This window comes from Lepisma saccharinum, chromosome 29 (genome assembly GCF_977018435.1).
Source record: "Lepisma saccharinum chromosome 29, izLepSacc3.1, whole genome shotgun sequence".
NCBI lineage: Eukaryota > Metazoa > Arthropoda > Insecta > Zygentoma > Lepismatidae > Lepisma > Lepisma saccharinum.
In genome coordinates, this window is record NC_139257.1 from 9,234,712 (window position 1) to 9,257,745 (window position 23,034).

At 35.9% G+C, this 23,034-nt stretch overlaps 1 protein-coding gene across 1 annotated transcript in view; it reads left to right on the forward strand.

The window, feature by feature from the left end:
* The first annotated feature begins 539 nt into the window (after nt 1-539).
* The window catches only part of LOC145981338 (methyl farnesoate epoxidase-like), a 51,555-nt gene continuing 29,060 nt past the window's right edge, over nt 540-23,034 (forward strand). Inside the window, exon 1 of the mRNA XM_083114554.1 lies at nt 540-643. The gene's annotated coding sequence lies outside the window, so the exon portion shown is untranslated. The remainder of the gene's footprint in view (nt 644-23,034) is intronic.

Here is a 23,034-nt window from a genome sequence, read left to right on the forward strand (position 1 = left end):
ATAAACCTAAAATAGGTTCTAATAATAGGTTATTTTAGGCACTAGAAAACTTCACCAGTTGTTGCGTTTTTTAAATGAAACGTTGGTGTAACTTATTTCTTATTTACCTACAATGGAAAAAAAATAGGTAAAAGACTTACAATCAGAGGTCTACTCATAACATTGAGTCATGCTTTCCATGAAAAAGCTTGAAAATAACTAATTCAAAATTGAAAATGTAGCAAGAGCGTTGGAATTCCCAACGCACTGAACAATAGGAAGGGACGTAAACAGTCATTTGTTCTGTAAATCAGGCAGGGTTCATATGACCAACGTGCCAGCGCTGCGTGAGGTTCCTTGTGGAATTGTTGATGAAAGAACGGCATTGAGGTGTCGATGCGTCCTTGGCACATGTTGAGCCACACAAAGGTGTAAAAGCGAAACAAAGGGGATCCAAAACACGTGCACACGCCCACGTACATGAAAATGCGGATTTGCTCGACAAGTGAAAGTAGGTAGAAAACGTAACGCATCAGTCACCGAAGAGTATTGCTGTCGATGGTAAATGTGTTGCCGAGGGGCAGATGTTCGTACGGAGACTCGGCTCATAGTGACATACGCAGCGATAAAGTAAGGAGTACATTTTACTCAACAGGAAACCGAGGTAAGCTTATATTAAAACCAGCAGCTATAAGGAACAGAGGCGCACAGACGATTTTTGTCTGGGGGTGGGGGGCAAGTACCAGGATAAACGTACCAATAATAATAATAATAATAATAATGTTAATAAAAGTAATGTTATTATTAATAATGTAACTAATAATGTTGTTATAACATTATTATTATTGTTATTGTCAATATTGATTTGCTTTATTTTACTTCGCTTCTTGTGCCACTTTTGGCTAATTTGCGAAGATGGGGATGAGTAATGGCATGATAAAAATGATGAATGGATACTCGCAAACATCCATGCCCAAGCCGGGATTCGAACCCAGGACCAACATTATTATTACTATTAGGAGTAGTAGTATCAAAAACGTTATTATCGTCGTAAATTACGCAAAAAGGGGGTAGAAGTTTGTGCTAAAGCATTTGTGTTCTAACAAACGATTTGAATTATTTTTTTTAACATGTTCAATTTCACATTAATAACGGAAAACAAACACATAAACTATTTTTGAAAAACAGAAAATGCTTGATAAATGCATTCCAAATATAATTCTTTTTGACATTAACATGACTTTCATGCACGATATATGTTTCACACATATGAAACGTGGAGCGACGTGGACACTAAATTTTGTACGTATTCAAAGTTTCTTTAATAAATATTATACACAGCGCATATATTATATAAATACATTACAGAACCAATTCATCCATCTCACAATAAACCAGGGCCGTCTCCCGCCGTTCCCTAGCTACGGTTCTGAACTTGATAAGACTAAGAAAAGCAGGCATTGCGAGCGAAGCGAACAAGAAAATTTTACGAAAAGTATTTTTATTTGCACAAAATTTGAAGTTCTGGGCGTTAATTACCCCTGCAGGTACACTTGGCCGTCAATGTTTGCCTCCCCTAGAACTAATTTCCGACTAAGGTTGGGGGGAGGGCAATGCCTGATAAGGAAAGGCGTTCCTTTTCACATAAAACAATAACAACAGTTTGTTTGAAACGGAGGAAAATGTTATTCCCGTAGACGCTAAGACTGATGAAATACACGGTGTCCGAATTGAAACGCTCTAATGGAAACCGTGTGTAACTTCACATGTATTTGATGTATGGAAATGAATTATACATCATAAATTTTCTGTGAGCATAGTAGTAATTAGTGCATTTACTAAATGTCTACATTTCTACATACAAGTCGCATGGAGGATGTGCTCCCGATACCCCATTTCCCGCCAGGTGGCCTGTAGCATGTGTGATGTGACTGTCCCAGTGGCAACTGTAATCCTTTCACGAAGCTGTACCATAGTGTCACTTTGGTTGAATACACCATATCCTTGACATGCCCCCACAGGATTGGTTGCTAACTTGAGATTTAACGACAAAATATTACTTCCATCTTTCACAACCCGGAATACAAAAAAAAAACAACGTCACCTTCCTTTCTTCTACTTATTTCAAATTTTCACAGTTATGTTACCATCTAGCACATGTCACACGAAACAAAATGGTTTCATATGTTCATTTTAAAAAAATTGAATTAGGGCATTCCAATCCGGACACCCCGTACTATCAGTAGACCTCGGATTTTTAGGTTCTAAAAAATGTGCTTTTAGGTTCCAAAAATAGGGTCTAAAAATCCTAAAATATGTTCTAAAAATATTGAAATAGATTCTAAAAATCCTAAAATAGGTTCTAAAAATACTGAAATAGATTCTAAAAATCCTAAAATACGTTCTAAAAATACTGAAATAGATTCTAAAAATCCTAAAATACGTTCTAAAAATACTGAAATAGATTCTAAAAATCCTAAAATACGTTCTAAAAATACTGAAATAGATTCTAAAAATCCTAAAATATGTTCTAAAAATATTGAAATAGATTCTAAAAATCCTAAAATATGTTCTAAAAATATTGAAATAGATTCTAAAAATCCTAAAATAGGTTCTAAAAATACTGAAATAGATTCTAAAAACCCTAAAATAGGTTCTAAAAATACTGAAATAGATTCTAAAAATCCTAAAATACGTTCTAAAAATACTGAAATAGATTCTAAAAATCCTAAAATAGGTTCTAAAAATACTGAAATAGATTCTAAAAATCCTAAAATAGGTTCTAAAAATACTGAAATAGATTCTAAAAATCCTAAAATAGGTTCTAAAAATACTGAAATAGATTCTAAAAATCCTAAAATAGGTTCTAAAAATACTGAAATAGATTCTAAAAATCCTAAAATAGGTTCTAAAAATACTGAAATAGATTCTAAAAATCCTAAAATAGGTTCTAAAAATACTGAAATAGATTCTAAAAATCCTAAAATAGGTTCTAAAAATACTGAAATAGATTCTAAAAATCCTAAAATATGTTCTAAATATACTGAAATAGATTCTAAAAAATCCTAAAATAGGTTCTAAAAATACTGAAATAGATTCTAAAAATCCTAAAATAAGTTCTAAAATACTGAAATAGATTCTAAAAATCCTAAAATAGGTTCTAAAAATACTGAAATAGATTCTAAAAATCCTAAAATAGGTTCTAAATATACTGAAATAGATTCTAAAAATCCTAAAATAGGTTCTAAAATACTGAAATAGATTCTAAAAATCCTAAAATAGGTTCTAAAAATACTGAAATAGATTCTAAAAATCCTAAAATAGGTTCTAAAAATACTGAAGTAGATTCTAAAAATCCTAAAATAGGTTCTAAAAATCTTAAATTATGCTCCAAAAATTCTAAACTAGGTTCCAAAAAACGTAAAATGGTAGAAAATTTCTGAAAACTACTGATTAGGTACATTCGTCAATAACAAAATTTCACAAAAAGAGTAAAATATATTAATAGATATACGCGTATATAACAACCAAATATTAATTTTCTAACCAAATTGTAATTTTCTTACATCCTTTTGAAAACTATCCACTAATTATTGTAATACTATGCTTATGCTGTTAACAAAAGTTACTTGCTGATGTTAAAAATGAATTAAGTATGTTTTATTAGCTGCACGATATCAGGGTGGCTACTCACTTGGAATTCCTTGGAATTCCTTCGGGAATTATGCGTGAATTTTGGTAAAACATGAAAAAATGTACAAGTGGATGTTTTCTCTATTTCAATTTCGTTCTCCGTAGACATGAAAAATTGCAAAATTTTAAAATCCAAATCCCATTAAATGTATACATATTTATAAATGGCCTGAGGCAAGTTTCTCTCAGTTTAGCTTTAATTTTTATTTATATCGAGGAGTAAAGGGAAAGCTGGATGGAAAAATAACAAAATTTTCTCAATCCGTTTACTTTGTTAATGTCTTCTGCAAAACAAATTATCTCGCAGACGGAAGATTATTGCAAAATAAGATAAAATAAGTTGATTAGGTAATTTTTGGGTACATTGGAATCACACAGACCCTTTATATTTTTAATATATTTATGTGTGTGGGGGGGGAGGGTTGGTGGTGAGAGTCGGTAATAAGTAAGGTTCGAATAAGAGAAAACATCTGCTTGTACACTTCAATTTTTGGAATATTCGCCTTGAAAATCGGGAAATGTTCTTCAATTTTATCACTAAATAATAATAATAATAATAATAATAATAATAATAATAATAATAATTCCTTTATTTAGCGCGCGAGGTTCAGCCGTAGGCTGCTCTACCACCTAACCCTTGTCATGAGCTACGTAAGAAAATATAAGTATATATAATACGAGGGTTGGGGAGTAAGTCATGGCAACCCAGTAATAATTCGACAATCTAAGGATGTATCAAAAATGTGTTATATACAACTGGAAGAGTATCCATTATGGATATTTTGTTGCTAGGACCCAAGCAACCCTGTGACATTCACTTGTATTAATGTACAAGTTACAAAAACCTGTCTGACCCTGTGACATGCACATGTTACAAAAACTTGTCTGATTATGACAAACCGTCGAAATAATCTTCCACATTGTCCACAGAATTGTCCATATGATTGCATTATGCAGTAGATCTGGACGCTTCTCCCTAACGGCACGTCGTAAATCACAAAAACTTCAGGCATGGTGATGAGGATAATGCTGCCGATGGCATTCAACGTCTTCCACATCGATGGCTGAGTGCTGTGGACAATGCGGGAGATTATTTCAAAGGTTTCTCATAATCAGGCAAGTTTTTGTAACGTGTGCACATGTGTATGTCACAGGGTCAGACAGGTTTTTGTAACTTGAACATTAATACAAGTGAATGTCACAGGGTTGCTTGGGTTTTCTTTCATGATTCCTATCAACAAAATATCCATAATGGATACTCTTTCAGTTGTATATAACAAATTTTTAATACATCCTTCGATTGTCGAATTAGGTTGCCATGACTTACTCCCCAACCCTCGTATAATATGATGATATATGAGTACAGATGGAAAGCTTGATTACACTAAAGAGAAATTAAAAAATTCACATTACCTACAATTACGAATATTCTCATTTCAGTAATATTAGTCATAAGATAATATAAATATATATTCATCCACAGTCAAACCCCGTCTTTTGTCTGTGAGGATAATTTTATGTGCTGAAAATTATCTTTGAACAGAAACATAGTCAGTGGTGCAAATTTGAATGCTGAAACGTTATTTCGCAAGGCTTGAATGCCACAAAAGGACCGAAGTGACGAGAAAGTGAGCAAGACTACAAGGATCAGAAGTTTGCACTTTGGGCTATGCAGGCAGTAGAGGTGAACGGGTGCCAAAACTGGAAGGAGGGGAAGGGGACGAGGACAGTTTACTTTCTTAGTATACCAGGCTTAGCATTAAGAGTCCAAGTCCGAGGGCAAAAAGTAGGGGGAAACTGTCCCCTCTAATCGCCGCCATTGTGTACAGGTAACAGTGGCGTCAGACATTTTGTTTTGTCCAGAGCTTTGAAAAACGTCATAGACTTGCAGGAAGGAAAATCGACAGAGAACATGTTTCAAACACGCCAGTCATTTAATTGTTTCGTTACCAAACTGATTAAATACCTTTGCGAGCTATAAAAATCTTGTAAAACCAAAAAAATATATATAAAATCCTAAAAGAAGGGTTTAATTTAGGCACATATACCTAAAATAGACTCGAACAAGCAAAATAGGTTATTTTAGGCACTATAAAACTTAGCCAGTTTTTGCGCTTTTTAATGAAACGTTGACGTAACTTGTTATTTTTTATTTGCCCGCAAAGGTAAAAATAGGTTAAAAACCTAAAATCCAAGGTCTAACTATCAGATATGATCTACTTCATTGGCCGTGGTGCTAAATGTGTGAGCAGGTCAAGACGCTTCCGATCCAATAGGTTAAAAACAGTTGAATTTCTCACGTATGACTTTTGCGATAAGTTAAATCCAGTCATTTACCACGGACGTGTTTCATAATATTGCGTCATACTTAAAATACCGTTCGCCTTCTTTACGTCAATGCATCAGTCCACACGAGCCGTTTTAGCAAAAGCCGTTGTGCTTGATTGAGATGCAGAGGAACCAACACCCTTCTTACAGCCTAGATCTCGCCACAATCTACTTGTCCTCCAATCTCAAACACGATTTTTGAGGAGAGATATTTAAGAGTTTTTATTAAAGTCCTCGTTATGTTCAAACAGGCCTGTCCAACAGTTTAGTGAGAGTCGAATAATTTGAATTAGCTCCAACCGACTACCGAACCCGGGACCCTTTAATTGCAGTTCAAAGTATGGAAAGTGCGTTGCAAAAAAGGGAAAATATGTACGACCAAATCAACAGTGATAACTCCGTTCCTCGTCATGAACATCCTTTCGGTCATCTTTGAAAGCTCTTACCCATTTGCGTATCATTCCATCACTCATAATGTTTTGTCCGTACACTTCACAAATCTGACGGTGAATTTCAACTGCTTTCACGCCTTTAGCACTAAGAAAACGAATAACAGCCTGTATTTCGACGAGAAAAATGTTACCGAGAAAAGTTTTTTGTTTTGATGTCCTCTGTACGTTTCTGTGGTCCGTGGGCGCCATTGAAATGACACCCTGCATGCTTCCAAAATGTTGGTACGTACTACCCATTTGTAAAAATAAATCCTCAACTATGGCGTCAGGGCTAGAAAAGCGGATTTTCGTTGGGTGAAGTATGCGACAGTTTCCTGTCTTTCGACACCGGCGAAAGGAGGTCCCTAATTGTCCTAAAAATGATGGATCGACACTGAATTTTTTGGGACCCCACATTGAGAATCGAACCAGGGACCGCTCTCGAAAATGATACTCTTTAGTCAAAGTTTTCGAGTTGCTCCAGTAACCTTTCGCATACAGTCATGAGCAAAAGTACCTAGAGCTCCAAGGTAAAGAAACAAATAAAAATATATCAGTTGCCACTTTTAGCAGTTTTGGTATGGAACGTTTTGAAAAAATCGAGAAAAGATTACATTATTTTCGTTTTATGCACTTTTCTGTATTTCATTAGTAGTTATTCGTGGTGTGTAAAGGGTGAACCGTCCACGTAGTACACCCTGGACTGCATTTTACAGTCTAACGTGGCTCTGGTGTCTGGTATAATCTTCTTAGGAGTGTGTGTGTGTGTTGTCCTGTGTTTGGTACTTATGTGCCGAGCATTGTCGTCGTGACCATCCCCCCGTCAACCTCCCCGGAAATTGATATCGTTCATTTGAAGATACAAGAAATGCGAAAGTTGTTACTCTAATTGTTAAGAACAGAAATAAAGTTCGTTTAGTTAGTAATAACATTGAGTGAAAAATACAGCAACAAGGTTATATTCTATCATTTCATCCAAAGAAAAAAATGTTCCACAGTTTTCAAAATTCTAATAATTACAGGTCAAACTACAAACTTTATGAAAAAAATCCTCCTAACATTTAAAGCCTTTTCTTGAACGAGACATACAAAAGTTAATATCAAAATGCATTTCAGTATACTAACTGCATAACATTCAAAATAAATAATGGAAAATAGTTGCGCTGGTATTCACTCGATGGTGGATCGATTCTCCACATTTATATAATAATAATAATAATAATGATTATAATATTATTTGGAATAAAATTTGTTTTTTTAGTATATATTATTTATTATTGTATAATGACATTTATAGCCGTGGTAATAATACTCATTGTTATTTTTTCTGATACTCAACTTTTATCATTTGCTCAAACCCCCCCCCCCCCACTGCAAAAATTTCTGGCGACGCCCATGGTGCCGAGTGCCCCTTTACAGCCTCAGATTTTAACTGAGGTCAGAATATTTTAGTCTACGACATTACAATTGTGTTATTAGTTATTTTTTAGATAAGGTAAGGTGTTAGACCCCGCAGCATGTGCCTGGTGCAAAATAGCCTAAGTACTGACGCACACAAAATTTTAAATTCAATCAATTCAATCATTATTTATTCGTCAATTTTCGATGTAGCGGTTTATCTGGACAGGTACATAAACTAAAATACAAATTAAAAAGGTAATTTTCCGTACACATGGCAAATTTGACATAGTTTTTCTCATAATCTTGAGACGTTCATTATTTAGGGGTTGTATTATTAGATTTGGTATTATGTCGTTGTATTATACTTAATTACTTACTAATAATAACTCAGTAATACTCAGCGGTGAACGATGAAACTCGGCGAAGCACACAGACTCCTCTCAGGTACAGGAATAGTGTTAGGCAAAGACAATATTTACAGCACAGAGAAATAAAACCACATTGCTGCAGTAGATAAAAGGAAAGGGTTTATTCTTTATTTATTGGAAATATAATGCAAATAAGCTTAGTACGAAGGTGAGGATTTCGCTTTGACGATGTCTTGTCTCAACTAAAACGCATAACCTCAATGCGTGGCTATCGGCATGCCTATGATCACATAGACCTAGCTTGCGCCCCGAACTACCACACCAAGAGATATGCAATAATAACTGAGCCAAGGTTTGCTCTAAGCCCTTTATTCGAAATTAATCTTTAGGCTAACTTTATTTCTTAACGTAGAATGGTTGTAGTATTGTGCATAGCATCAATGCATGGCTATTGGCGTGCCTATGACCACATAGGCTTACCATACCAAGATGTAATCACAACACCGAGCAGTTCTTTTAAGTTAAAAATCTTCGACGATCTGTGGCGAATGTGTGTTATTTCTTACGCAATATTCTCGCGTTTATAGCATTTCAAGATCACAGATCAAGTACAGACGACTCACTTGCTATTTACAAAAAGATGCTACCACCAAAACAGACATCTACACAAGTTTAGAAATACAAATTCACACAGTGCACTCTCTCAAATATAAAGCTACATTGAATTACTCATAATAGAGCATAAAATATAATAAATATTAAACAAAATATATACATTACAAAAAAAGTGCAATTTACATATAATAACACAAAATTTACGTATACATTTATACAGTATGTCCGTAAAGTCATGGTGGGGTTTCAGGGTCCCATAATACGTAAACGAAACAAAAACAAAGGATAATTATTACACTATATTGAAGAGCAAGTTAAAGAGTTTCCTTACGTGTTTAGTGCAGGTCGATGTGGCTTCCGTTTGTTACCCTACGCACATCTAATCAATATTCCAATTCTTGCCACACACTTCGTCTTGGACTCTTACCATCATGTTTCCCAACAAGAATCCTGAAAACTCTTATTTCCTCTCCCATTCGTGCCACATGGCCTGCCCACCTAAGTCTTCTTGATTTAATTATTCTAATAATATCTGGTAATGAATACAAATTATGCATTTCTTAACCTTCTCCAGTCGCCTGTCTGCTCACCTTTTTTAGGTCCAAATATTTATAACCTACATAATGACATAAGAATAACAGTCATCTCTTAGCTTTTCTTGCTACATGATTTTGCAATATACAGTAAAACCTCGTTTATCCGGACCCCGATAAGCCGGACTTCGCTTAATCCGAACAGGCAAAAGGCACTCACAAAAAAGCAAAATGCAAGGTTTTAAATGTGGCTAGAAGTCAACAAGAGAACTTCCCAAATAAAAGGCAGTCAACCACTGATGAAATTCTATTCCCGCAGACTTTGTACTGTACTGTATAGTGTATTTAGGCCTATGCCCTTTGAATACACCAGAATAAACGTGTTTTGTTGCTATAAACGGAGTTTTAATGCACTTTCTTTTCTACTGTTCTTTTAGGTTATTTCAGTTAATCCGGACTTTCATTAAACCGGTTCATTAGTCCGGATTAACGAGGTTTTACTGTACTTATTTTGCTGTTCAGCAGTAATTTCAACTAATTATTGTCAACAATAAATCAAACTATTTCAAAAAAAATAGCCACGCACTCGCTGGAGGCACATAGCGGTTCAGATCCCACTTTAAATTTTATGACCAGTCCCTATTGACCTTCCCGTACATTTAATGGACTTAAAAATATACTCAAACAAACAAATAGCCACGCAGGGGTCGACCATCATGCAGCTAAATCTGTTAAAAGGGGAAGGAAGAAGTGGAGATAGAAAAACGAGCGAGAGGGAGAGAGAGAGAGAGAGAGAGAGAGAGAGAGAGAGAGAGAGAGAGAGAGAGATATGAAACCAGTCTAGAAAGATCTAGAGAAGCAAAAAGTTTGTGTGTGTATCTTTTGTTAAGCTGAGAGTTCACATCCCTACCGCTAGGCGACACTCTAATCACCCACAACTCTCAGTGTTTTGTGGAATGTTTTGGTCCCCAAGATCACCAGACCTTACACCGTGTGACTTCTATTTGTGGAGTTTCATGAAAGACAATGTATTCGTCCAACCGATGCGCGTGATATCGCAGCCCCAAGGAAGCCTATCATCGCAGTGATAGACAACAGTAGACTATCGTGCTGATGCGTGCCGTGTCAGCCGTGGTACACACATTGAACATTTGTAGCTGCAAGAAAGAACTGTTTGAGTTTCTCGTTCGTTCTGGACTGGTTTCATTAACGTAAGTTCAATAGTTTGTAACTCCTCAATTATTCACCCGGTATATAGTTTATGCCAATCTTGCACCCCCCTTCGAATTTTGAAGTTGGTGCTACAATTGTACAATTCTCCCTTTTTAACCTGAAGATTCAGGGAACGAAGTTCTACGTTACAATTGGAATTCTAGGGATTCAAGGTCAGTTTTGTCACTAATTTATATTCAGGATATGTGTGTGTCAGTCAGGAAGTGAGAACACAATTTCTGGCGAAAACAAAGTTGAAAAATTAATACTTCAGAGTGTACATGAAGGTCAAAGCCTGTGACGTCACAAGAAGAATGGAGGAAGGACAAACATTTTAGGAAGAGTAAAATAGTGATGAATGCTTTTACATTCAAATTTAAATTGTGTATGTGTGAAAAGTCCAAATAATTAATTTATGAAATATCATCCCACGCAGGTGTATAAAAACTTTGTTCTTTATGTAAATTCGAACATATTTCAATCCGAATCTTTAATGTTAAATTATCTTCGTTGGTTGGTTGATTGATTAATTGTTTGGTTCGTTGCTTGATTGGTTGGTTGATTGACTTGGTGTTTTCAGTCTACTTTATGCACAGTAAGGCTAATCGGGACTGGACCTACAGTTTAAAGTGGGATTGGAACAACTATGTGCCTCCACCGGGTATCGAACCCGGACCCCTTGATTACAAGGTGACGACGCTACCACTGCGCCACTGGAGAGGCATCACAACTAAAAAGAGAACAAAATGTTCAATTTAAAATAATTCTTGTAAAATGTTTCCCACCGTAGTTTTGCCCTATTCACTGAGCGAATTAAACTTTTCTCTTTGGGGGAGGATGCCCATTCAATGGCGTATTTGTGATTTCATTTCAGGAGGTAGATTTGGGGGGGGGGGAGGGGTATATGAAGTAAACTATTGCTTTCAAGTTCTAAGTACCTTAGTACACTGGTTTTATTCCAGGTCGTTAAATCTTATGATAACATTTAAACATAATTTTGAAACACCTAGTTTATTTACATTCTAAGAAAACACTGTTGAGCCTTGTCTCCATGTTAATAAAACATTAAAATGCTGACCAAGGTAACATTTATTGTATAGAAAATATACACGAAAAAAATAATGTTTCCACGTTAATTTTTTAGTATATATTTTTTATACAATAGATGTTGCCTTGGCATTTCAATGTTTTATCATAGAAGAATTATCGAAATTGTTACACCAAAAACTTGACCAAATTTCTATTGACAAGTTCTAACCTACGTACAAGTTTCTTGTGAACATTTTAATGATGTAAAATATCAGCACTATGGCATGAAAACATAAGTGGAAAACAGCCTGCCGTTTTCTCGGCTCGCTGAGGTTGGTCAGCTGTAGAATGTTCCTCCTTTAATCCACAAGGCTGCATACTTTTCGGCAGGCAAATCTTTGATGACTGGACAATGAATGATTTTTCACTTGTGTTTGCTACCAAGTTAAGAAGTGGTATATTATATGGTTTAAATTCAAGGCAGGGATAAAAACAATTGTCATTTGCCGTGGATAATAGTTTTTGAGGGGGTTTCCCGGCATCCCGCCGTTATTTCGCACACTGGCCCTATTACATGACTAAGAATAATAGATATGGTGATATTTCTTCTAGTGTGTGGCTGTTCATAACATTTGCTAATGTAACCCATTTCAGTTCATTGATTGGTTGATTGAGTTGGTGTTTTAAGTTCACTATATGCACAGTAGGACTTATCGGGACTGTACCTACCGTTTAAAGTGGGATCCGAACCACTATGTGCTTCCACCGGGTAAGAAACCGGAAGCCCTTGATTGCAAGGCGACGACGCTACCACTGCGCCATCGGTGAGGCTCGCACTTCAGTTCATTTTCATATATATATATATATATATATATATATATATACAGGGTGGCTCAATAAGTCACTTAACACCCCCGGTACAAGGCCACTGCAGCGCGCAACATGGAAATGGTAATGACCAATCGTTATCAGGCCAAGGGGGAACCACATTGACGACACCCGCAGGGTCGGCGGCCATCTTGATGTACGCCATCTTGAATTCAACTTCAGAATTTTAAATGGGAAGGGGGTCGTGCAACATTCAAAATTGGCTAGAATTTCACGAGAAATGCAATGGTGAAGGTTTTTTCGACGTATCTTTAACCAGTAAAACGTTATGACTGAATTCTTGTACCAATTTGCTCCTTTTCGAGGTGTTAGAAAAATGCCTTAAAATTTGTTTAGCGCATCGGTAATGCATCGAGATCAAAGTGACGTCTAGGGAGAGACGTTCGCATGCCATTGCACATTATTTTAATCGAATACATCCATGAAGAGCTGCTCATTATGAATGGTTGTCGCGAACAATTTACAGTGTGACCCTTCCATTGAATTAAAAGTCCTTCACAGTGACAAGGCTAATGTTTATGTTCAGAAGGAAGTTCATAAACAGAATATTCGATGCTTTTTATCTGATAACCCATTTTTGACAGATCAAAGCTGAATGGTTAGTGTTGGTAAGTTAATGGTGTGACGTGCTGTGTGGAACACGATTGGTTAGTCAATTTTCCATCAACGGAACCTTAAAAATGCTTAGGGCTACTTGGATTTGTTAAATAAACAGTTTTTTTCATCCTTGCTTATGGAAGAAGGTACTTTTTACAGAGTTTTTTCAATAGGGAAGAACACCAGAACACTTATGGGAACGTTATGAACCAGTTTTTGTCCAAAGTTAGTTATCAGATGACAAGGGTCACATATTCTGTTTATGAACTTCCTTCTGAACATAAACATTAGCCTTGTCACTGTGAAGGACTTTTAATTCAATGGAAGCGTCACACTGTAAATTGTTCGCGACAACCATTCATAATGAGCAGCTCTTCATGGATGTATCCGATTAAAATAATGTGCAATGGCATGCGAACGTCTCTCCCTAGACGTCACTTTGATCTCGATGCATTACCGATGCGCTAAACAAATTTTAAGGCATTTTTCTAACACCTCGAAAAGGAGCAAATTGGTACAATAATTCAGTCATAACTTTTTACTGGTTAAAGATACGTCGAAAAAACCTTCACCATTGCATTTCTCGTGAAATTCTAGCCCATTTTGATATGTCGCACGACCCCCTTCCAATTTAAAATTCTGAAGTTGAATTCAAGATGGCGGACATCAAGATGGCCGCCGACCGTGTGGGTGGCGTCAATGTGGTTTTCCCTTGGCTAGGCAATGATTGGTCATCGCCAATTTCAAATTCCATGCCGCAGTGGCCTTGTACTGAGGGTGTTAAGTGACTTATTGAGCCACCCTGTATATATATATATATATATATATATATATACACACACACATACATACACAAATTCGAATCTCGGGGCCTGGGAATGGGTGTTCATGGTGAGTGGCTCTTCACTACTTTCATTATATAATCACTCATTCTCATATTTGGCAGAAAAGCGACTGTTAATAATCCAAGTCAGTCCAAAGCATGAGGGCGCAACGTTCGCGCCGGAGCACTACACCAGGAAGCGGTGCAAAAGTGTACCCATATATGCTAGCTTGTAGCCAGCTGAAGACATGAACTCAAAATATCTCAGAGCTTGCGGGGTTTAGTATGGAAAGGTCAAAAGTCAACAAGAACGGGGCAAACGGACACCCTAAGCACATTTTTTTAAAATAACTGTGAAACATTTCATTGAAGAATGAAAATAACTATTGGCATAAAAGGCGTGAACCTTTAGTTAACACATGATGGCACATAGTATGCAAGTAAATGAAGTATGCAAGCAATGCCCCTCTGCCCTCTTGTGGTTGCGCCACTGCACCCCCTTCCCTCGTAGTTGCTTTGAATTTTCATCGGCTTGAAATACTTCATTTTCTCCAATAATATCGTTTAATAACAATCATTAAATTCCTCTACACTAAATTTCTAGGTGAAAGTATAATAATGTAGGGGCATGAAACGTCTAGAAGAAGGGGCAAGGAAACGAATATCAACATAAAAGTATATATTTCACACATCTAATTTGATTTCAGTCATAGTAATTTACATTAATTATTATCCAATGGGGGACGACGCAAGTATGCGATAATTTCAAATGCAAGTGGTGTTTTTGAGGGGACCGCACTATTATCGGGGTAATATGCTCCACGGAAAAATATCTTGCTTGTCCCTATATATGGGGAAAATCTGCGAACGTCCGCGATTAGGTGAGCAATTGCCCCCCTTGCCCCCTCGTGCCTATGTTCACACATTCTACAAAGATATATTTGTACGTAAGTAATCAAGTAGCTCAGGATTATGAAAACTTACTGGGTACAAAAAATATAAATAAAAGAAAGCACACGCATTTCTACATTTGGTGGGAAGCGCGCAGAGCCTGCATACAACTGACACCTAGCGGCAGTTGTCGGAAGTATTTGCACCAAGGTGGTTGAGAGAAATCGCTCAGCTTCGAAGGAAAAAATATCATAGTAGGAGTCGAGCTTCGAAGTTGATGGATGACAAATCATATTTTTTTCTGAGCCTTGAAAACAATGCGAAACCTGGTATGAGTCCGTTTCCCTTCAGTTAGAACCAAAAAACAATTTTTATTTTGCATTTTTGCGCATTGTGCGATCTTTTTTGGCTTTTGGGTCATTTTTCAGTAATTTTTTGCCGTATTTATTGTATTTTTCTTAATTTTTTTGCCTATTTTTCTCATCTCTTGTTGTTGTTTCATTAATTTTAAATGCATTTTCTAGCATAGCTTATACAGGGTGTCCGAATTGAAACGCTCTAATTTCAAATACTTATATTAAACCTAATATACAGGCAAGAACAGTGTGGTAGGTGGTATATGGTAGCTTATCTGTGGAAATTTTAAATAGATATTTATTATGTTGTTTATTTTGTATTGTTCCAGAGGGTGAAAAGTGAAAATGACAACCAATGCTGAAAAAGCGCAAACTGTGTGGTGGTACGCAGAATTGGGATCCATTATTGTAAGAAATCCGTAATCTCACGTGACGCCGTACGAACGGATTTTTTGGGACTTCGTGCAAATGCATCTGCAAAGCGCTGAACGTTTTCCTCTGATGTTCGTGATCGACCACCACCATGCCTCCTAGCGACAGATCCTGTCTCTAGAAACGCTGCTTTCCACGCTTTGATTCTCTTGGCATCGGGAGGGTCTCTGTGATACTCTGCACGAAACCGTCGTTCAACTGCAATAATGGATCCCAATTCTGCGTACCACCACACATTTTGCGCCTTTTCTGCATTGGTTGTCATTTTCACTTTTCACCCTCTGGAACGATACAAAATAAACGAATCCTTACTATTCATTACATATTTAAAGTTTCCACAGATAAGCTACCATATACCACCTACCACATTGTTCTTGCCTGTATATTATGTTATATTATGCTCCTTCCGAACTTGTCACATGGTGTAAGCAGTGGAATCTACAACGTAACCCACAGAAATGTTCCTCCCTCACAGTCTCTTTAAAAAAGGACAAAATACATTCTAATTATGTTCTTGAAAACAATTATATTACTACAGTTGCGACCCAAAAAGATCTAGGTGTTATCATAGATGAAAAACTGAACTTTAAGGAACACATCGCAGCTACAACTAAAAGTGCAATGCGCCTGTTAGGCCTCCTCTACAGATTCACTGAAATTGATACTCCAACTTCTCTTAGCCTGTTTTTCAAGTCATTCATTTCTGCGATTCTCGAATACTGTTTTCCAGTCTGGGCCATGGCTTCCAATACAAATCTTTCTAGCATGGATTCCGTCCTCAGCTTCTTTACCGCCATTGTTCGTCATAGAATTCCTTCTTTGCGGCATCTTCAGAAACCTGACATCCTGACTACTTTGAACATCAGAGTTACTGCAGACCCGACGCGATATGGCCGATATGAAATTTTTCTATAAAATAATCAATGGAAAATTAAGATCTGAATTTCTTCTTACAGAATTCAACTTCACAGTTCCCTCTCGATCGACCCGAAACACTGAATTTATGACGACGGGAAGTAATAAGAATCAGTTTCCTTGACTTACTCTTTATTCAATACGAACACGTAATTAAAGGTATTACACCCCGTACAAACGTCAAGCCACTGCTCGGTTCCCAGTCCGACGTCAAGCGATCTGTCGTTTCAACTACTAGCACCGCCCCCTTTCCACCTCGCTCGAGCCGCGAGGCATGAGGAGCTCTGAGGTCGTTCACCACGTCACAGCGACGTTCCTACCTCAATACACTCGAGTACAAAATTAATCAAATGATACAACTGTCATAACTCCCCTCTCTTGGGAGAAAAATTTCCTTCAAGTGAAATTTTTACAAAATAAAATACCCATTTATAATTTACACATTGTTATGTTATCTACACTCATACTTTGTGTAGTTACAGTTAAACTGGTATACATCATGATCAAATATACTGGATATAATCAATACAACAACATTTATGTTAAAGAAAATATAAAAATAGCAAATAAATATAAATAATTTTAAGCAAAAACTTTCTTTGATCTACCCAAACAAATGTATGTACAATTTTGGATTTAGTTTTTCCAATTGGCTTAAATAACAACTTCTTTTTTCAATGGTACAATTCCAGATTTTTAGATTATCACTGTGATGGTTACCACTGATTTTGCCAGTTTTCAAATCTATTACAATGTATACATTAGTTGCTTGTTTGTCAATTACCATATACGGGCCTTCATAGACCTCACAGTACTTTTTAGTGCGATTTTCTAGGAGGCTGCTAAGATAATGTGTTTTTACAAATACCAGGTCTTTTATTTTAACTTCAGGTCTATTTTCTTGTTGTAAGTTGTACTTGTCATTTTTTTTCTTCCTTGCTTGGAAACCTTTTACAAAAGCCATGTATAGTTTGTCTTTCCACAGAGAAATTTCATTAGGCGGTAAATTAAAATGATTCAAAATACATGAGTTAAGATCTCTGTTTAGTTGTAATTCTGAGGGAGGCAAATCCTAGCTGTGTGTGTACACTATCATTTAATAAGCTTACCACTACATCTATATATTTCGGCCACTCTTTGTGTTTGTTTTTACAAAAAACACGCATAAGCCGGTTGAGTTCCGAATGAATTCTCTCAACTAAATTAGAACTAGGGTGATATATTGGGGTATACGCCAATTTTATACCTAAGCTTGTTAAAGTGTCCACATATTTGTTAGAATGAAACACCGTGGCGTTATCACTAACTAACCTGTGTGGAATGCCAAAATGCCTGACATATCCTTCTAGCAAGGCTTTTACAATGCTGTTGGCTGTACTTGACCTCATTGGATAAGCAAACAGATATTTAGTGTTAGCATCTTGTAAGGTTAGAAGAAACCTTTCTCCTTGCGAACCTTTAATTAATGGTCCTTGTATATCCAAAAACAAAATAGTTTCACCTTGGTTACAATGTTGTTGGAATATGCCCTTGGGCGGATGTCTACTCGGCTTCGTTCTCATACATAGTTCACAATCTTTGATATAACTCAGAATACCTTTTCTCATACCAGGCCAAAAGTACAGTTTCCTAACTCTTCTGAGTACCTTTTCACAACCAAAGTGGCCCATATTGTCATGATAATTCCTCAGTATTACCGAAACTAAAGATTGAGTATACATATTTTCCAGATGTTCTCAAAGTGAAAATCTTTTATCATCAAAATTCCATTGCATACTTTATAAAACTTTTTCCAATTTCTACACCTTTGAGGTAAACTTACATTTACATTTTCACAATTGTTCAAATAATCAATAATAGGTTGAAATAACTTATCATTGTACTGTTCTTGGACTAACAACTCTACAGGTATATCCAATACTTCATTTTTAAACCTTACATTATTGTTGATGTGCATCAAAATCGGCTCTGACTCTGAAAATTGTCTGGACAATAAGTCCGCTAGGCCATTGTCAGATCCTTTGCAGTATTCTACAATGAACTGGTATTTTTGAAGTTGAAGGGACCAACGCAATAAGCGAGGGTTCCAATTCTTCGAATGGTTCAGCCAAGTGAGACACTTATGACCACAAACTAAAGTAAATTCTTTACCCAAAAGATATTGATTACATTTCTCAATACAAAATAAAAGACTTAAACATTCTAGCTCGGTTATGGTGTATTGTTTCTCATAACCTTTCAGTGTACGACTTACATAACTTATTATTCTTTTCTCGCCATCAATTATTTGATACAAATATCCTCCGATGCCAAGTAAGGAAGCATCTCCTTGGACATAAAACCTTTGATTAAGATCAGGATGAAGTAGTTTAGCATCATTAGAAATTTCTTGCTTGAGCAAATCAAAACTCTCTTGTTCCTTCTTAGTCCATATCCATTTCTTACCTTTCCTTAACAATTCATATAAAGGTGCACATATGGTAGCAAAGTTTGGAATGAATCTTCTCATCCAAGAGAAACAACCTATTATTTTTTGAAGTGTCTTTACATCCTTCGGAGTAGGAAGGTTGAGAATAGCCTCTACTCTTTCTGGATTTACTCTTATACCTGTTTTGTCAATAATGTGACCCAAGTACAATAACTTTTCTTTACAGAGGAATGTCTTCTTGAGACGTACAGTCATACCACTCTCTCTTAATTTAGAAAATACACTTCTTAAATGTTCTATGTGACTTTCTAAAGATTCACTTCTAATGCATAAATCATCAACATAAATGATAACATTCTCTGACAGAATGTCGCCTAATACCTTGGTCATTGCCATCGTAAATGCTTGTACTCCATTACATGTACCAAATACTAAACGTTTGTATTGGTATTGTCTACCTTCAAACAAAAATGCAGTATACTTTTTAGATGACTCTGACAACAAAATCTGGTGAAATCCAGAGGACATATCGACCAGTGATACATATGGTCTACCAACAAATCCTTGTAATGCCTCTTCAATATTAATTGGTCTAATTTGACTAACTTTTTGGTGTTGATTAATATTCCTGAAGTCAGTACATACTCTTACACTTCTATCAGACTTAGGAACTATTACTAGTGGATTTAAATAAGGTGAATCAGAAAGTTCTATAATGTCCCACTCAAGTAATTTTTGAATATGATCTCTAACATTTTGTCTGTAATGATAAGGTATTCGATATGGCTTAGAAACTAAAGGTTCTGTTGTATCTAATTCAATATGATGTTCATATTTAGTACATAAACCAGGTTTTTCATCAAACAACATCCTAAATTCAAGTAACAAATCAAACAGTTGCTTCTTTTCATCTTCACCGAGTATTTCAGCTTGCATAGCTTTTAATTTAAGATCTTCTACACTAGCAACAGTTATTTCCTCTTTTGACTTTTGTGTTACTTTAAGACAACTACTCTCTGCCTCTTCACTCACATCAAAAGTTGGACAAGATATAGGTAATAATTTAACTAACCTTTCACCTTGTTTGGTGTGTAATAATAAAGAATTTTCCTTGAAGTTTACAAGAGCCTCTACATTATACAAAAAATCTAAACCTAAAGGAATGTCTACTGTCAAATCTTTGACGACAACAAACTGAACAAAAAACATAATATCTTCAATTTCTATATCAACACAAAATTTTCCAAGTACTTTCTGTTTTCTTTTTCCAGAATAGTCAACCAAAATAATATCTTCTATTGGCTCTAATTTAGGTCTGGTGACTTCGCTAGTAATACGTTTCCATTTGTTCTCCGACATCAAACAAATGTCACTACCACTATCTACTAAGCATTTACTCTCTATCCCATTAATATTTGCAAAGATAGAAGTTGTATTCTTGACTTTGTTCCTGAGGTTTACAGGTAACATTAAGTTATTAGAACTATATTTCGCTAACAAGTCTTCATAAAAATTAATATCTACCCTACATACATTTTTAAGGCATGATTCACAGTTTGCTTTACTAGAATTTTCATTACAAAGTTTGTTTCTTAAATCTTCAGTATTAAGATTGGCTACTGACACAATATTCTCATCTTCGTCTATGCTATTCTGTGTCACAATAACAATAGACTCACTATCTAGTTTAAAGGTTGTTCAGGCACAAACCAGGGCGCATTCACCCTAAGTGAAGACCCACCATTACCATTTTCTATTTCTTCCCTAGTACTAGATCTAGGTTCACTTCTTTGAGGATTGTTTTGAACATCATCGTGTGACACAGTGTTTGTACTAGTATTTCTATACCTAGGTCTACTATTATCAGCATTTATACGATTTTGGTTACTATAATTGTATCTACCTCGAAAGTTACTATTTCTATAGTTATTACCAGAATATGGAAAACGGTTTACTCTCCAAGACCTTTGACCAGATCTACTATCATTACTACTATAATTATCAGTGGCATATCTCCTGAAATTACCAGAATTCCTTACATTAGTCTCATGGCTTGTATTAGAATTTTGCATATTGCTTACTCTAGATTGATTATTTCTTTTAGTTTCATTAACAACTTGTACTTGTCTAATACCAACAGGCCTTCCATCTCTCCTACTTTCACCTTCAGCACTTGCATACAAAGCTTCATGACGCGCAACCAATTCCGCAGCTGTACCAAGACTAATATTAGGTTGATTTAAGATTGCTTCTCTAACTCTATTTGGTAACTGTTGGGCTACTAAAATAGTTTTTTGCTATTCTGGCATGTCTGGCTGAATGGAATTAAGTAAATTAATCTGTGACCAGAAATAATTTAACAGAGTTTGTCTACTTTCTTTGCTGTATCTCTTGCACAAGACATTTGCAAGACATGTTGACTTCCACGATGCACTTTCAAAGGCATTAAGGAAAATAACCTTAAAAGAACTATAATCTACAATGTGTAGTTTCTCCTGAGAGAACCAATTTTTAGCAACACCTTTTAAAAGCATTGGTACATACTTCATGTAATCTTTTTTGGGAACATTTAACATATCCAAGCGATCCTCAACCTCTTGAAGAAATTGTGACGCTAAATAATCCATCCTAGTTGCAGTAAATTTAGGTAACCTATCTAGATCAGAGTACTTAAGTGTACTAGGTACAAACTTCCTTCTGTAACTACTACTTTTGTGATCAGTTCCACTTTCCGAACTACTATCATGAAATTTATCTCTTGACATGCTTTTCGCAACTGTACCTCTCTTATAGCTACTTGCAGATTTACGTTTAAGCCCCCTTAACTGAACTTTAGTTTCAGAGCTAGAAGATTTTACATCTGAATCAGATTCTCCTTTACGTAATGGTCTTTGCTTTCTAAACGTGATATATTCAGTTTTTTCAATGGGTAAAGAAGCTTTCCTTGCTTCCCTTTGCTGTTCAGACAATCTAGGAACATCAGGACTAACTAAGCCTTGTACTCTAGTTTCTAATCCTAAAGAAGATTTTACCGGTTCAGCACTTACTCTTAAAATGGAAAAATCATTCGTTAAATCTCTAACTTGATACCGAATATTCTCCAGCTTATCATCTAGAACCTCATATTTGTTAGTAATCTCTGTAAGTTGTTGTAAGCAACCCTTAACAGTAATGTCATTACTAGATATTTTCTGTTGAACGGTTTGAACGCTCAAGTTTAGATCTTGAATAGTTTGTCCAGACTTAACACTAATTTCGTTAAATTTACTATTCAACTCATCAATAGCAACTTCATGTCCACTAATGTTATTAAACAACTCCTTCATACTACTTTCATTTCCATGTACAAGGTTGACTAAACTTTCAAACTTCTTTTGATTCATTTCGAGTGTTTTCTTAATTTCTACGCATTCATTTTCTACCTGTTTTACATGAGAATCGAAAACCTCTCTCAATTTTTTATGTTGATTTACACACGTAACAGAAACCTCGTTTATCTTCTCTTCCAATTTCGTGCTCAAGTTGACCACTTGTTCCTTTAGTTCATGGGTGCATTCCTTTGTTTCGACCAAATTATCAGACACTTTCTTTTCGACTCGTGCTTCCAATAATTCGAAGTCTTGCCTTAAGAGACCTATGCTGGTGCCTACATTACTTATACTGGCCTCAACACTATTAATATCCGCTTTGACGTTCCTTTCAACACTGTTAATATCAGCTTTGACATTAGCTTCAACACTATTAATATCAGCTTTGACGTTAGCTTCAACACTATTGACTTGTTCCGCGAGTCTAGCTTCAAATTGTTTAAAGAGAAACTCCAATTCCTTTTTTGTAGCCATTTTCAATTTCAGTTACTGCTAGCTAAGAATTTTAGTCGCCGTATTCAGTACAACTATTTTATAGTTTCGGTACTACAATCACAGCGCGATAAAGTTATTCGTCATTCTTCTTTTCCACATAGAAAAAGTTCAGTACTTACGTTCCAACATCACAGACGAAAAAGTTGAATTCTTCCATCTAACAGCTACAACCAGATTCTAACGACGTAGACGATCGAGTCCTCCTGTTCGTGCGCCATACTTATGACGACGGGAAGTAATAAGAATCAGTTT